This window comes from Bacillus rossius, chromosome 12, assembly GCF_032445375.1.
Source record: "Bacillus rossius redtenbacheri isolate Brsri chromosome 12, Brsri_v3, whole genome shotgun sequence".
Lineage (NCBI taxonomy): Eukaryota > Metazoa > Arthropoda > Insecta > Phasmatodea > Bacillidae > Bacillus > Bacillus rossius.
In genome coordinates this window covers 42,709,934-42,727,309 of record NC_086339.1, presented here as the reverse complement: position 1 = coordinate 42,727,309, position 17,376 = coordinate 42,709,934, and positions in this window count along the sequence as shown.

The following is a 17,376-nucleotide window of genomic DNA, read 5'->3' as shown; positions in this document are numbered from 1 at the left end:
ACCTGAATGTATGATTTCACTTTAAAAATCATATCTCTTCTTTATTTCTGTGCATAGAGTTACTAGAAGAGTCCTACAATTTGATCTTAAGGTCTTCTACAAGCTCTGGATTACTTATGAATTCATCTTCTGTAATTGATTAATTACTCCAACTCCCAGGTACAATTCATGCAAGTTCAGAAAATTTCTGGAGTCATCTGGCCTTATGTCATGCAGTGACTGTTTCATAACATATTCTCGTTTCATGTATGTTGTTAGCGTATCTAGATATGTCAGAGCCATCTGGTCGTGCAAAGAGGCGATTGAATTTCCCTGGGACTGAAAGTACTTATTTAAATTGGCAATTTTTGGAAGTACCCAGCCAAGGAAGAGATATAATTATTTGATAAATGGGTCTTTCAAACACTGGTTAATTTGTTCAGCACTCACAAGATGTTCTCCCAGCCACCTATCGATGAAGAAAAGGCGCAGTGTTTCCCAGTTTTGTAAAAGTCTTTCTACAACCATTAACAGTGACAACCAACGAGTCTGAACCAGAAGAAGCATTTTATGTAATCCATGTTAAGAAATGTTTGAAATGTTGCCAATTGGCACTGTCGTTTACTGCTATTCTTTAAAAACCCATGTATGTTTCTTTCCAAATTTTAAGATTTTCTGGGAAGCTGTACTAGCAAACAAGTGAAGTGAATGACAAATGCATTTCATTATGGCAATCCCAGAACAAGCTTCTCTGAAGCGACTGGCAACAGAGATTTTTCCACCCATAATTGTGTTGCAGCATTCTGACCCAAACCCAATGACATTGCTTATTGAAATTTTAGCCTTTTGAAAGTTTTCTACTACTTTTGTATGCAAATCATGCTCAGTTGCTCTTTTTCCTATACTTTCATCATCACTGGGCTCGAACACTTGAATTAGTTCCCAAAATTGCCTGACGACTCTTCCTTCACTTTCAACGAAAAAGCCTTCAGAGATACAAGATTTCTTCACACAGCTCATGTCTGTATATTAATTTGTCAAAATTGAGAATTTTGATTCATGAAGTTTATGTTCTTAAATGTTTTCGTGACTCTCACCAAAAATATTTTTTATAATAGCAGTTGTTTTGGTGCATTTCATTTGTATGGTCTGTGCTATTGGGGAATCTGGGAAGCATTCCTTTAGCACTTCTCCTAGGTGATACAGTAAAGAACAAGGCAAGTTGTGAGATGCAAATACAGCAGCTAGTTTTATTTAAGCTTCTATTACCTGCAAATCGATCGCGGCGTTACTTTCTTTCTGCAAATAAAAATAAAGGCTTTGTTTACTTTTTTCTGTACCGGCAGTTGAGAGTTTTATATGTCGTGAACTTTTCCCAAGACACTTTATATTAGTAATGTCAGCTTTTATTTAACAATTAAAACTTTGCACTTTGCCTTGTAACAGTCCTTTAAATCAGGCGCCGCCATGTGCTAACTTCCTTATCGGTTTCCCATTATTTTCTGTACTTTTGAAATTTCGACTTCCCTTTCATTCTCGTGTACGCATTTTTAGATTTTTTTTAGGGGTGGATGGCCCACATTCTGTATCGTCCTCACTCGTGTCTGCCATTTTGTTTGCAGAAAAAATTGTATGATTTTAATTTATAAGTGCACATTTAGTTTTTTTAGCATAGTTAAATATTATTGATTTATTAAATTCATATAAACCATGAAACATAAGAACAGGTAACTCAAGCAGGTTTTACACACGAAAATACATTTAACATTTTTTTTATCTTACCTGCAAAACCCCACTATATCCCAAGTATTGGGGTCAAATTTAACTCTAGAATTCTCATTATTTATCTGACTGCCACTTAACACACTACAACCACACTCTGCACACCCTCACAGGAGAAGAAAAAGTTCCTTTGCTCGCTGACTTGCTTGAAACAGACACGGTAAAATCACGGTTCCTTAATGCGTGACCATGCTGCATTATGTTAAGCGGACAAATAACAGGGGAACTCCCTTACTACAAAAAGTAAGCATGCAGAAAACCGGGTTGGGTGGTTTTTTCTTGTATGAAAGTTATTTTTTTCTAATGCCTAAAAGAATATCACATATAAATATATGGACTAATAAAGTTACTGCTCTCAAACATGCGTATTTTTGGTAACGTAAAATAAGTCGAGATATTTTAAGTATTAATTTTCTTGTTTTCCTAAATTCAAGTAAATTTGCGCACCTGAGCGAATATTCTCGGTACAGACATAGTAATTAGAGTATGTGTTCCTGAATTCGGGTATGTCTGGGAACATTGCGGCCAACTTAACGTTACTAAATGTTTCCTCTTGGCTAATACCAGGCATTAAAAAAATTATTAGAATTAAATTTTCTTTTGCTACTGATTTTGTAAGAATTTTAATTCTTTTTTTGAGTACCTTTAAATTTACAGAAATTATTCTGTGATACCACCACTAAACAAATTACAAGTAGTTTCTTGGTAGAAAAATATTACCAATTCTTAAAAAAAATCATATTTTAAAGAAATAATATAATATTGTATGTAAAAATAATTTTAATTGTTCTTGTTTGTTTAATATTTTTGAAAAAAAAAATATTATCTACGTGATTTTGTAATTATAATCTTTTTTACGGGGCCCGCCTCGTCAGGGGTGTGTGTGTGTGTGTTAGTGAGGCGGGATGATAAGCGCGACGCTCGCTGGTGCTTCTAGCGCGGTGTCTCCTCTGCACTGTCGCGCAGTCTTTTCGTCGTCACAGGATAACTGTGAAATTTTAGCGGTGACCGGAACATTATATGGCCAAGAAATGAAGATACAGGTGCGATTCAAGTCCCTTAAGTGCTTTCAAGAATATGTACCGGTTGTTTTACTCATAAAAATTACTCTGAAAACATGCGTTTTAGCCATTTCAACTCTTCTACAAATACCGTTTTAAAAAATTAATACGAAATCAAAAGGATTTTTCGGCCCTCAGCGAACTCTTATGTGCTTTTCGTAAGCAGATCCCCCCAATGGGATATCTTGAGTATTTATCAAATCGCGTTGATTTTTCCTGAAGCTATGCACACCGTGTGTGTGTCCGGGTAGGCGGTGCCCTTAAGGCTGGGTAGCAGAGAGCACCGAGTGAGCCGGGAATACTCGCAGGGTTAAGGGGGAGCACGCAACTCGCTAATGAGCATCTCGAGCTGACGCACTCGGCCCCGGATGCGGGAGCGAGCGAGAGAGAATAATAAAAAATGGTGAAGGGGGAAGGAATTTTTTTTTTTTTGCCCTGCGTTGACGGAATGCGTGCTTGCGAGCTACAGAGAGGGGCGCACGGGATGAAAAGACAGCCATTTTAGGTGAGGGGTGATGAGGGGGTGGGTGTGCTTTATTATTGAAGAGCGCGTGCGATGCATGAACGGGGGGAGGAGGGGGTTGCAGCAGCGCAACCTACCGCCACACACGGCTGCAGTCATGAAGGCTCGGCGAGTGTAGCGCATGCACTTCACGGAGTTGCCGAGCGGCGAGAGAGAGAGAGAGAGAGAGAGAGAGAGAGAGAGAGTTCAAAAAAAGTTTCAAAGGTTGTACCTGTCCCTCTGTGGTCACTGGGAGTGGAGCCGACTCGGCTATTGGCTGGCGCGCGTGCAGGAGGATTGCTGGGTTAGTGCGGGCGCGCACTCCACTCGAGCAGAATGGAGGAGAAGGTACACGTATGTTGTGGTAATTTTAATGATATGGGCCTGCAATAGGTCTTTAACGTGTTTGAAAAAAATGAGAAATTATATTTATGAGAGGAATATCACCCTTTTTTTTCTTCAAATAATTAATCTTGAAAATTTGTGTACGTAGTTTTCAGTTTACTACAGTAAAAAGTTTCAGAAATATATATAAAAAATTAAACATACTTCACCGAAACACTTGAAAATATATATATTTCTTTAAAAGACCATTGACAGCCAGTTTTTCCGAAAATTGTCTTTGTTCTAAAGTTTAAACACCTGTGTAATCTTGGCTGTTAACTTCTCTGTAGAGTGAGTTTGTCAACGCGTTAAAGATATCGTTATGTACCGAGTGTTATATTTAATATTTATTTCAAGTGAATGTTTGATATAATTACAAAAAAAAATTAAGTTAAATTTTTGACAGTTGCTTTTTATTGTAGTAGTGTAGAATTCATGTAATTATTTTTTTGTTTGCAAAATAACTTTTGGTGTTTTATTTTTTTAACCCGTCAATTTTGTGATTATTTTTTTATTTTTCCGTGACTCGTTAAATAACATATTTGTGAAATCATTTTTATAAATTGGGATTAACGTTTGGGCAAAAACAAATCAGATTAAAAAAATTTTTAGGTGAAATAAAACTAGTAAATATTTACAGTCTTCATTTTCTTCTAATTTTTCATTACCAAAACTAATTTTTACTTTGGATTAGTTGCCCTCCTAGACTATCCAACATAGAGTCAATCATACTCTTCATGAAAATTTTTAATTGAGGAAGTTTTCTTTTCCTGCCCCCTTACCTTTTGTAAGTTATAAGAGGTATTCCAGACTCTAGCATTAAGCACGATATCTTATAAAGCCAGCTAAGAAATTTTTGAGATTGTTATTTAGATTTCTGGTACAATGTTGAGATAAAAAAGCAAACCTAAGTCAAGATTTTTAAAAGGGAACAAGATAATTGTTCAAAACAATACTTACAGTAATTTATTTGTTAAATTTCATTTTTTATTGTGGATTTTGCCACGTCTTAGTATTTTTCAGAAACTGCAAATACTAGGTGACGTGATAGTGAATAATGAAACATGAAAATATTGACAATGATCGTTTGTACGAATAAAAGTTAATAGGTCACATGGGCACAATTAATGCAATTTAAATATAGAACACGGCTATTAAATTCGTGAATAATATTTCCTGATTTTTGTCAACAAAGACATACAAAATTATATACTGATAAATATGTTGCCACTAATCGGCTTGGACAAAAAAAAAGAAAATAAATTCTTATAAACTGTGGATTTTTTAAAATAACAAAAAAATTTTTTTCCGCTAGATACTAGATAGCCCGTTTTACTTTGGCTGAAAAATTAATTAAGTGAAAAATTATTTTACTACTCTAAAATCCCGATACCATAGATTAATGTTTAAAAAAAGGTTAAAACATGATATTTGACATAAATACACATTTTAAAGTCACGTGTCAGTTAAAAATAAAATATTAATGATTTTAAATAATTGTTTTATGTAGTATTAATAAGCAACAAATAAAAATGTTTCCCTTTAAAAAAAATAAAATATAATATAATGAAACACATATTCAATAAAATATATTAGACAAATTTCAATTAACCTTTAATGTTTTTAATATTAGCGTGTTTAAAAAAAATGTTATTCCCGTAAGGTTGTAAGGTTGTGAATGCTAATAATATAAGTTGTGCAGGGTTGCATGTTTTTTTTTTCAGAATAAATTTTAAGTATGGTCGTTAAATATTTTGAAGGAAAGGCTTGTTTCAAGTGAAGTATTAAGTTTTACAAATCTCCGAGTTCACTCTGTGAAGGTCTTCCCGGGAGTCGCTGTTCGCAGCGCAGCTGACTTGGCGAAGAAGGGTCGGCGTGTGTTTGTTTGCACAGTTGGCAGCGCCGGCCCCGTGGTGCTGCAGCAGCAGCAGACAGCAGCAGGCAGCAGGCAGCCTCACAAAGGAACGCGCCCTGCAGGATCTCCCTTGACCCGGCCAAGTTGTCCAATTAGCCGGCCAGAAGTGGGTCGGGCCATGTCCTCGGGGTGCTGCCGCTCATTAGCGGAGCCCCAGCGTCTCCTCCGAAGTTATACTTCTTTGGGCGCCTTGTGAAAAAATTATGAGAGGGAATTTTTACGATGCCCACGCTCCATGCGACGATGAAAAAAATAACTACACACAAATAACAATCCTACACATTCTTTTAAATCATACATTTTAGTGATTGATGAATCCTAGTCCATGTAATCAAAAAAAATATTTATTTATTGTTAATATTTGTGGTATAAATTGTGTTTACAAACGTTTTCTAGTGTATTCATAGAGACAAAGTGAGGTTATGTTCACGTATGTATAATTTATTTGCATTAAAAAATAAACAATTAAATAATTATTTAATAAGTAAAAAAATCAGAAATTAGAACTAATATGCATGATATTTGTTGATTTTCATTCTTATTAAAAAATTTATCTTGATTATTTTATTAAATAAAATAATTACGTTTACATGAACAACAATTGAGCATCGATATCGTTACTGTGACAAGATTTTCTCGAACAACAGTAACTCTCGTTGACACGAGAAGAGAGAATGTGCTAATAAACTTTCTCTAAACATGTTTAGCTGTAAAAAGATGTGTCGCAAGCTATTTACAACAAATGATAAGTTGAAAAGGCACTTGATGACATGCAAGGTTTTGCTGTTCGGCAGAAAGTAAAGGTTTCACTGTAACAACGTTGTATCGATGTGCACAAGAGTACATCGGGAATTGGTACAACTGCAGCAACAACAGTATCGGTTTCGGGTCTGAAAGTTTCTTCTTCGTCAACTAGACATCCTTTCGGTCACTGCGATATGTCGTTTACATTTATCCATGATGCACGAAGAGTTAAGAGAAGTAAATGTACTAAGAATCCATCTCGTATGAAGCTTCGCTGGGATAAGTGCCTTGTTTGATTTAGACGTACTGACAATTTGAGACGACATGCGAAAAACTATAAAGGTGAAGTCCATGCGCCTACTGTGGTACTACCTGTAGACATTCCAAGTCCTCGGTTTCGGTTGGAGACGCGTTTACGTGAAAAAACACAAGCAGATGGGCATCAACCGATTGCGATGACGAATTGACAATAAACTAAACCCAAGACTGTCTTCGGTGCGTTACAGGTAAATGATAATGGATTTCACTTGGCGAAATCTGCATTTTGTGGAACGTTGAAAGACTACTATTATCTAAAAACGTTTAGTAAGTCAAAATATATGTGTGCTTTTCTTGACGATATCCAGAAGAACGTTATAAATCAGATTCCTGATGAAGTAGCAACGTACGGACGTTTAAAATATAACTGGTGGCTGGACTGTGTATATGGTAAACCGTATCCGTTCGAGGACCATGAGAAGAAGTGCGCTTTCAAGACATCAGATGCTTCAATTTACACTTCTGAAAATGTAAAGCAATCTGTTTAACATAGTATCGAGAAACTCTGTCAGGAAAAGGAAGACTATGTCAGTAAAGGATCTGGCTGGTCTCTTGTCTTCAGTAAACCATTTATAACTACGAATCATTCAGTTAAAATCAATGTAGAACTAAATGTTTATTAGTTTGATATCTTTCACAAGTTTTTCTTGTAGTAAAGTAGAAATTATGTAATAAATTATTTATTTGAAATTTTGTTGTGTTTTGTATTTCTCTAACCAATATTTTACAGTAATTTAAATTATATTTTTTTTTGTATTGATCAAAGATCAAATAAAGGCAATTGAATCATAATTATTCTTAGAAGCTATTTTTTTTATGAATTTAGAATTTTTCCGAAATAGTAGCTAAACATTTACAGATTTTCAAGATAGCGGCCAAATGCCAAGATGGTGGACGCCACAGTTATAAATGAATACTACACTCTAGCGAGCCAAACTTAAACTAAAATGGCCACCGTGACGGCACAATCCAAGATGGCGGCCGACAAAACAACCCCTACACCTCACAAGAAACCTTGCCACAGGATCCCCATTCCTATACTACTGACTTGATTTCAAACTGGTATTCACTGAAATGCCCTTTATTACTGAATTACGTGCTGTATGATATGTCCTGAATGTTAGCAGGGTAGATGATGTCCTATGCTACTGTGTAAAGGCGTGGTTTTACCAGCGCTGTGGTTCGTCACACCTTGCGGGAAGAGAGAGGGAAAGCCAGGTGCTATAGGGGCGGGCCTCCTAGACGGTTGACGTCAAATGAGGCAATTGAGCCCCTATGTAGTGCCATATAAAGTACTGAATTACAAGTGCTGCTCTGATATGTGACATTATACACTACTTTGGCTCTCATATCTGTTTTTTTTTATTTTTGGTAGGTATGCATGTTATTTAAAAAAAAAACTGGTTTCCCGCATATATTAGCTTGCAGCCCTCAAAGTATAGCCTTCGAAAACTCGAAGAAAGGTAAGTGAACAAAAAAAATTGCGCGTGTAACTCAGTACATTTGATACAAGTGAAATTTGTTTGGCAATTCGAACCTCGACTCGTAATTACGTCGTAAGGAGTAAAACGGCAGAGAAAGAAAACAGGGAGAAAGAAGACAATTTTCTAAATATACATGAACTAACAAATTTATTCATCAATTCATAATAAAAGCTCAGGATATCAATTAATTTTTGATCAATCAATATGAATTAAATAACAATAAATATTACTCACTGTTCAATACTCACACCAGAAAGAAAATTTGATAAGTAAATATGAGAACTAGAGTTGATTATAAAAATGTAGTTATAATTTAATTTCATATTATGTGAGAATTATAATAGACTGAATTTTTTAGTTTTGCAACTATTATCTAATCATTGAGTTTTAGTGCAACAGATTCTGCCAATAGGCTTCATAGACATACCGCAACGTATTCATAGGCATTGATAAATGTTCTGCCGCCGAATGAATGAACAATGACAATATGTCCGCCGCTCCGCGACCGGAAAAAGAAACTGCACGGACCTACTCACGGTAATACTTTACTTTATATGTGGCCATATTGCCACAAAGTGTGTGATTTAATTAATCAAATAATAATTCGTGACAAATAATTACCCTGTCAACTAAAGGCATGAAAAGCGTTATGCCAGCAAAAAAATATTTAGTTACTCAGCTAAAACAATACACACATACACTTTTTAACGATAGTGATTTACACAAGAAATAAAAGTAAAACTAACTTAAAATAACACAATTTTCTTGCGAAGATGGTCAGTGGCGCGGTGCACAATAACCCAAATAAGAGTTGCGTTGCCCTCTGCTCAAAAACTCCCTACTAGATGCCAGCAAGTCGGAGTGGCGTCAGGCGCAGGCGGGTCCCTACCGCCGCGACCCACCTATCCCTGCAGCATGGCGGGGTTCAACCTGAGCCGCACGCCGCCACGTGGAGCCCGCGGCCCGCCAGTTCTCTGCACCGTCCGTAACCGTTTAGCGTCATAAATCGTTTCACAACGAAAACCTTGCAGGCACGTTAGCACGGCCTCACCCACGCAACGTGCATTTATTGTAATAAGCTTAGTTTGTAGGAAGTTTAATTTTCTTCCTTCTAGTTAAAGGTGCTGCTGTCTGGAGCGGATGTGAGTGGTTCGTGTTTTCACTCACCGCCAGGGGCACTTGCGTCCCTGGCCATCAAATTCCAGTTCCGGAGAAGACAACAAAGTGGACCTTGAGTCCAAGTGCCCAACCCCCGCATGGTAGACTCCTTCTACTCAGACCAACTCTTCATCCAGACCATCCTCTGTCTCCTGTACTTTCCTACATTTAATGAATGCAAACTTGCATCCCACATGAAAGTGCCCAGTGTTTTCCCTGTGTCTATGCATGTTTTATCTGGGCCCAACTTAACTAGTAGTTTAGACTAGAGATAAGAGTGAGGGGAGTTAGTCATGGCAACAATCGCTGCCATGGCTGGCCAATCCCCTCCTAGCACATTATGCGTGCGACCCTCTCCCTGCATGGTTAATCTCAGTGTTACGCAGTTTCGCACTGCGTAAGTATAAGACTACCAGACAGCGCCCCTGCCCTTCTGATGGATACCACCCGCACACACAGGTACGCGCAACGTTCGATTCCTGCGCGCCGGCCGGCAATGCATCGGGGCCGCTCGGGCCGCTTCGACTCCGCCCGGCTTCGCGGGCTTCGTCCTTTTTTCTGTTTTAGTTTCTTAGTTTTTTTAGGTGCTGACTGGCGGCGGAGTGAGTGGTCAGTGCAACCACTCACCACCAGGGGCGCTTGCGTCCCTAGTCACTAAATCCAGTCCTGGATAAAAAGCAAAGCGGACTACTAGTCCAAGTGCCCAACCCCCGCATGGTAGACTCTTTTCTACTCTGTCCAACACTTCATCCAGACCATCCTCTGTCTCCTGTAAACTCCTACACGTAATGCATGCCAATTTGCATCCCGCATGAATGTGCCCAGGGTTTTCCCTGTGTCTATGCAGGTTTTACCTGGGCCCAACCTATCTCTAGTTATAGTCTAGATTTAAGAGTGAGGGGAGTTAGTCATGGCGCCAATCGCTGCCATGGCTGGCCAATCCCCTCCTAGCACATGATGCATGCGACCCTCTCCTTGGATGGCTAATCCCAGCATGACTAGGCGTATAGGCTTCGGCCTGAGACGCACCTATGTCCCTCCCTAACCCGGACCCCTCCAAAATACACTTAGTTTTAGTTAGGTAAGGAAAAAAAAATAAAATAAAATCGGAACTACCGACGTGACGTACTTCCGCCGCGGCTATCCAGACTGTTCCTCGGTCGGGCCCCGGTGGACTATATAAACCGGCCCAGCCAACGCTTCTGCAGTCAGTCTCTGACGTCCGGCTGCGTGAACTAGCGGTGACCACGACCCGCACCAACGACCTCCTCCGTCACGCTGCCCGCGGACGTGCCGACCACTTCAGCAAGAACACACGGTAAGAGACGCCGTCAGAAACTACGTCTGTCAGAAACTAAGTCCGTAAGGGACTTTGAAATTATTTTCAGCGTAGTAGAAAAAAAGACAAGTCCACAAGGGACTTAAAATAATTCAAAGCAGAAATAGTTTGGATTTAGAATATTTTCGCAGATTGAGGAAATATAAGTTTTGCCTCGTCTGTAGAATAAAGGGAATTGTCTCGTGAAGGTCACGAGTCATGGAAGTGTTTAACTGGAGCTGATGGTAATACGGAAGTAGGGCAGCGTGGCAAGTGACGGAGGAGAGGTCGGGTCATTCGCATAACGTAAAGTGTACCAACCAGCAGTACGTTGATGATTAGCGTGACGTAACAAACTGACACGTCCGCAACCAACGTAGCCTTTACGTAACTGGATTCGACTGAACAGTTTTATAAGTTCCCAAACAGTGCAGGACAATGTTACGACCATTCCTGTTTAAACTTCAATACACAGCTACTTCGTAGAACGACTGACGGGGCGAGTCCACATAGACGTCGCCAACTCCGTGGCAGGCGTCGATCCAGAACCTTCCTGCCCATTCAATTGGTGTAACGGGCGCGCTACCAGCAGAGGTGTCTGCTGAGTTCTCCCGGAGGCAGCTACCTACCAAGGCGAGTAACAATAAAGACTACTCGCCGCAATATTGGCGGGGCACCATGGACTACCGCTGTCACTAGTCAGGAGACATTTCAATACAACTCGCTGACGATTACTAAACGTGTGTGTAAGACATAAATATTTTAGTGTCATCAATTTGCAACTAGAGACTTACACCAGAAACACTATTTGATAACTTTAAAGTAAATCAGACCACAGTGAGAGAGTATGTATTCAGAGTTAAATCGATATCTTTTGATGTTTTTATAAACTAGGTAACCAAGTTACACGAAATATTTCAACTGGGCTATAATTGATTTCATGTCAGTTCTCCTGGATTATATTATTTAACATTTGTTATTCTCTAACGGTAAATTGATATTGTTTGCAATTGTTAATGCATGTTAGTACAGATAATTAACGTAATATTTGAATGTGCCAACAACTTTGAGGCGTTTGTTACGCCTCCGTTAGTTCCTGGTTTAAATTAATTTGTTATTTTAACGTCTTTTTGTAATTTTAACGTATTTTTAATTGATTTGGTTTACATTGTATTATATTATATTATAGATATTTTGGTCTTGCCTTAAACACGCCCAGAAATATGATTAAACACACAACGGACATTAGCGGCTCTGCTGTTTTGTGTTTCCACGAGTGAACACCGCGCGGTGCGCTGAGCGGTCTGACGTCACGAGAGGTGTGAACGAGCCCGCGACTGCGGCTGGCGAGGCAGACGGTGCGAGCGGCTGGTCGGGCGCACATCGGCTTGCGGGAGCAAGTGTTTTGGGCTGCAGCCATGGAAACACGTACCGCATTCACCAACGCCTCGAGGAGTGACCAGCCCGGGCGGTCATTCACAACACTGCATGCAAAAATGTAAGCCTCGACGCACCTTTCTATTATCAACCAGATATCGGGTTGAGCCTTTGGTGGAACAAAACAGAGCGACTAAACTGATTATGAGCTGCTACGTTACTAGCCTCATTTATTGTTAACTCCACGAACTAAACATATTGCGTTTCATTTTGGGCTATGCGAAAAAACTGGACTAGCTGGATGTGAGACTTAAACTCTTTTATGGTGTGGTGCTGGTAATTAGCACGGACTATAGCGTCACAATTTGGGACCAATTTGACGAAGATAATTGGGGACGTGCGAAACAAGTTAAAGACAACTACGTCATCCACGATTACTTTTTCAGAACTATTAGGGCGAATGTATATTTGTTAAATGTTTGCAAAATTAAGCATAAAATGTATCTGTATGATTAGTTATATTATAGGATTTTTTAATGCAAGATCGTGATCTGCAGTTAGTGTAAACTGGTATGTAGTAACTGCACCAAGCCCATGCCATGGTGCAAACGCCGTGAAATAAAACATCAGACAGGCAGTGATGCATTTAATTATTTTTTATGCCGTCCTATCCTGTTTAGGGAGTCAAGTATCCGCTGCCTTTACACTCTATACCATGGAGCTAATATACAGTAATACATCTGGAGAGGACAAGGGAAGGCCAGCAAAGGATGCGAGGTGAAGCCGGGTATCGGCGTTTGTTCCCTGATTCCTACGCTGTAAGAAAACGAAAACGAGCCAAACTTGTCTCGCGCGGCGGAAAAATCCTCCAAACTAAACTCGCAACAGCTCCGAAACTATCAAAACAATCAAACTGAAAATTTTACTGGATTATCTGTAAACATTCTTCCCCACACCGCTTTAAATTTTTTTCGAAACATGAATACTTTCATTTTTAAAAATTAAATACCTATTTACTGCCATATTTTTTTGTGAATACGCAGAGTAAATTTCAACATCGAGGAAAAATTTTTGTTTGCAACTATAGGTGGGGGACACCTGCGAATGAAATTAGGAAGAAGCTTCAAATTTTATTTATATACCACTCTAGACGCATTCAACCCAATACTTTTATTTATTTTTTTTAGAGAGTTGAAGTGGGAATAATGTTTCAGTGGGTAACACTACCGACATATGTGTTCGTAACGCACTTCTTTTTGTTATTATACTTCTCAAATTTTATAATTTCATACACAACGTTTATAAAAAACTAATTCTTACTTACTTCATTTAATCTATTACAAATCTCTTGTAATATACGTGTATTAGTAGAAGTTAGAAGTCTTTTCAATATCATGTTCATGTTCCAGTCTACTTACTCAACCAACGTAACATGCAAACCTTAGCTTAACACTGGTAGAGAATTGTTTGTAATAACTGTAATGCTATGCATATACTGACAATGTAAGAAACTTTCAATTTTATTAATTGTTTGCATAAGAATTAATAATTTTAAAAAATCATAGAATAGGCCTTTATAGACTGAAAACCTTTCACGTAGTTTCAAGTAGCGTACATAAAAGTTTTTAAATATATATAATTACCAAATATTGTTGAATATATTTAACATTTTTATACATGTTACAACACACATATAATAACAAGCCTATATAGGATATAAAAAGACAGACGCCAAATTTTAGCATTTTGTATTTCTTTTCTCTGTGTGAATAAAATAACAGTTCTTAACGTAGTTGCTAATACATACTGTACTATATTTCTAAAAAAAATACGAAAACCCCTGACATCGTCACCATAACAATGATAAATTTGCAAAATAATTAAGGCACGTCTTTTAATGCTACGAAGCACACTCTTAAGAGAAATGTTTTAAACTTATGTTGGGGTTTATCTAATATCTTAAAAGCATTGTGAAACCGTTCCTTTGAGGGAAACCTTAATATACCGAACACCATATCATCCGTTAATCGAGTTAGATTTTCGCTTCTTAAGACCCATTTGTCTTTAAAATGCACTGTACACAATGCATGGTTCGGAGACGCAGTCCAATTTTTCCGCTTTGTCGCTTTTTCCCAGATCTGTCGTTGATCGTCACGTTTTGGAAATCTATGAAAAAAGTAAAGAATTATACAACTGAAACTACTTCTCTTTGTTAAATAGTTTTCTTAGGTTTTTCGAAAAGTTCGAAGATTAGTTACTTCTGTTTAAAACATTTGCCACTTTTTTCTGATGCTTCAAAAGTTTTGGGAATTAATTTAGTTAACAAATGAAAAAAAAAATCTTTAATACATGTGAAAAGCAACGCCATCCGGCTTGGAATTCCATCGATTTGTACAGCCATATGCGCTACAGGAAATCACCATTGTAGCCGCACACCAGCGCCACTCAAACCTCAAGGACAAGTGGGCTGGGGCTGCGTTTGCAGTAGAAATACGCTCTTCTCCTCTTTCTTTTCAACCCTTCTTCGCAACCGGCTGGCTTCGCTCTCGCCCTACACATGTCCACTCCAGATCTTCTTACATGCTCCTTGCTCTATACCCGACTGCGGTCTTTGGCTTTAAATCCGAGCGCCTCAAGTAAGGCCTCAACCTAATAAGGTGACGTTCATATTTGCTGCAAGTTAAATTTCTATTGCTGTTTGCTTTATAACAAGGCATTAAATAAATGTGTGTAATTTATATCAGTGTTCCAATATTGTTAATTGTGTTATTCTGTTTACAGACACCCTGGCACTTGTGGTGGTCATCAAAATAATAACTCAGAAGTTTGTCAAGTTTGATCATTCGTGAATTGAAGGATGTGATGTTGTTACAAGTTTTGTCAATAAAAAAACTTTGGTTTCACGAACTTTGGAACCACTTTCTGAGATTCTAACCCTTGTCTTCCCGCCCTTCCGGACAGGAGGTAACACCAGCATGACTAAGGCGTGATAGGCTTCGACCTGAGACGAACTTAGGTCCCTCCCTAACCCGGACCTCTCCCAAACACAGTTAGTTTTAAGTTAGGTTAGGAAAAAAAATCGAAAACCTTGCATTACAATTCGGCCTTGAAATTTTACTTCCATCACGCCCAAAGATGTTTCACTTCAAAATAACTAAGGCCAAGCTTGTAATAGCTTACTTGCCTCCCACCAAGGTGACAGGGTTTCGATTTCATTTGGGTCGAACCGAGAAAAGTCGTGAGTGGGGTACGTTGTGGATATCGCCGCGAGGCAGTTTGTTTTCTCAAAGTTATACTGTTTTCTCCACACAATCATTCCATCACAGACACCATGCTGTAATTAATCCCTAAATAGCTGTATTCTTTTAATGTAGCTAGGTGCACGCCATATAAATTCGGCTGGTATTATGAAGGACACTAATTTATTCTATTATTGTTCTTAAAAAAAACACTTTGTCATTCTACTAAAATTAGGCCTAAGTAATCCGGTCTATGTGGAAAAAATTTGGCTGGAACATGACGATACCATAATCCAGTTCTCTGTTGATCTGAACAAAATTTTATTTGCTCTGTATGCAGTTTGCAATGGCGTGACCTTGTTACTGCTGGAAAAAAAAAGCATTTTCACTATCAACAGCAAAGAGATAGTTTTTTTCCAAGTGCTATGGTCGCCAAACAAATCGCGCAAATTATCTGATAGAACATAAAAGTAAAGAGGTATTTTTCAGGCATGCTACATATTTCATACATGTGTTACATTTTAACTTATTTTTTATTTACCCCTCTTGACTCTAGCCAAGAACAGGCAAAGTACAAGTACATGAACAATAAAGTTCTTATGACTTATTTTCAACTTCTTATGAAGAAAGAAAAGGAAGTCACAGCCATCTTACTTAGGGGTGAATTTTCTCTCTGGAACCAAAGTGGTATGTAGTTAAAATAAGATATGTGTCACACAATGTTTTCGAAGCCCTGATTTGAGTAATTGCGACAAGGAAGTGTATGTGTTGATCTATCAGTTTCTTCTCATCGTTGTTTTTATTCAGTCAGCAAAACCAATTCAAAGATGAGTTTCTCAGTCCTTCTAAGATGAAAATGTTGACTCTGGTCACGAATTTCAGAAGATCGACAAAGAAGTCCTTGCCCTTCTACATAAAAGTACATCGATACTTCCTTGTTACTGTAGTATGATAGTATAATGTGTTTTAAAGAATGAATATATGGTATATTTCAAAAAGTAATTTTCACTTTATTTTAGCACTAACTGATCAACTTTAAATTATAAATAAACCATTAAATCTTATTACAAAAACTTAGTTCAGTAATTGTTTGTATCTTTAGGCTGTTCTAGAAAAAAATTATATTTTAGGAAGAAAATTAATTTAAATTTTATAATAAAATTAAAAATTATATTCCATATTAATAATTTATGTGCAATAAAAGTACAAACTTTAGAAACGGAAGATTATCTTATTTTGTAAAAATGATCTGGTATTTTTGTAAATGCCATTTCTCTGATATAATATTTTGGTAATATAATACGGAATAAAGAAACTTTAAAAGAAATTACCAAATAGTTATTCATCTTCCTATCCACCATTTACTATAAAAACGAACTAATCGAAGACTATAAAAACAAATATAATTTGTATAATATAGTATATTTAAAATATGCATTGTATGTATTAAATGCACTTAAATTTAAAAAAAAATTAAATTTGTCCTACCCTTCACTATCAATCTGGATGTGCCCTTGTGTGTTTTCCATAGCTGTACAGCATGAAGAGCGTAACTTCTATGAGTCCACTTTCGGAAACCTTATGTTTACAATTTGGAAATCAACAGAAACAAAATTATTTAATAATTCGACATGAGTAGAGACAGGAAAAATTCGCGAATTCATTTAACGAAAGGTTAAAATACAAATAGTTATACATCAGTGCTGCCTCTGCTATTGGCTCGCAACTCAACTCACCTGGATGACTCTGGGCCAATTATAAACACCAAACCAAAGCTTTATCGAATCACAGGCTGCTACGTTGGGACGTCTCACAAGACAGCAGCCAATCAGTGGGTGACATTTGACCGAGTGTACGTATAACTATGAAGTTCATCCTACAGGGCATTGAACCCGCGAATTTTTCCGGTCCCTAGACATGAGAAATGAGGTATCCTCGGGTCATTATAATGTTGTTTATTAAACTAAACATGTTACTGATTTCTCAGTAAAATAGGAAAATAATGCAGATGTTTTACATGGCGCAGTTTTCTTTTCCATGTGTATTGTTGTTTAAACGATATTTACTAGAAATATCACAATAATGTGAGTTTTTTAAAGCCATTTACGCACACGC